Genomic DNA, 1,107 nt, shown 5'->3' with positions numbered 1-1,107 from the left:
CTGTTGTACCTGTATTTCAAAGGGCCGGCCTTGTCACTCTCTGTGTCACGCTGAATATCCCCGAGAACTACGTTAAGGGTACACGTGTCTGTGGAATGCTCAGCCACTTACACGTTAATTTCACGAGCAGGCTGTTCCGTTGATTCGGATCAACTGGAACCCTCATCGTCGTAACCGACGGAGTGCTTCCAACCTACTGTTAAATAACAAGTATTTTTTCATGAGGGTAGCGGGGAAAAAGTTAACCATTCTCATGCTAAGAATTATTGGTGATTCATTGCGGACTAATGGAAGAATTGCTATAATACACACAGGAATATGAATGCCTTTTTGTATACAGTTGCTGCCACTCTGATGGAACACCCTAAAGAATTTGAAGTGCATGCAATAACGAAATAATTCATTATTAGAGAGATTTTAATCAGAATGCTTCATGGCTAGATACAATGAAGAATACTTTACCATCACAAACAGTAAAACTTATGTAAGCGGCTCCGTTACCGTTCGTCAAAGCTGTAGGGAATCTGCATAATGGGAAGGTACTAGGAAGAAATTTAATAGTTGGATACTGGTCCAAGATGCTCCAAGACATCAATCAAGAAGAAATAAAGAAACACAGCACATGCACCCACACTCAAACAAACACAAATACATATATACGGGATGGTGTTGTCAACAACAGACATCCCGGTGTAGAAGATGGTGTAAAATATATTCTTGAACGTGTCTTTTTGTACAATTAAACCAACTCAACAGAGTGTAGATCAGTAAATCAGAAATTCCCTAAATTCCCTATTTCAAAGAATTAATAGCGGCCAGACTGATAAACAAATTGGCTTGCTATCGCATAAACAAATCTTGTAGTAAAGATTGAAAAGCCAGACTTGGTAGAAACCTATACCCTTGTAGTGGGGATCCAAACCCTAGCCGCTAGATACTCGGTTAAGCATCACAAGTGAGCCATCACAGTTTCACGTAATTGATCTATAAATCGACCAATCAGTACAAAGCTATGACGTGATATGGCTTTCACGAAAGTTCTAGAATTTACCCCCTGTCACTTTACAAATACCGTTTAGCGCTTAACTTAGAGCCCAGACGGCCGAT

The sequence above is a fragment of the Octopus sinensis genome, linkage group LG4, assembly GCF_006345805.1.
Source record: "Octopus sinensis linkage group LG4, ASM634580v1, whole genome shotgun sequence".
In the NCBI taxonomy this organism is placed as follows: Eukaryota; Metazoa; Mollusca; class Cephalopoda; order Octopoda; family Octopodidae; genus Octopus; species Octopus sinensis.
The sequence above is the reverse complement of the archived record's forward strand: the minus strand, read 5'-3'. Positions refer to the sequence as shown.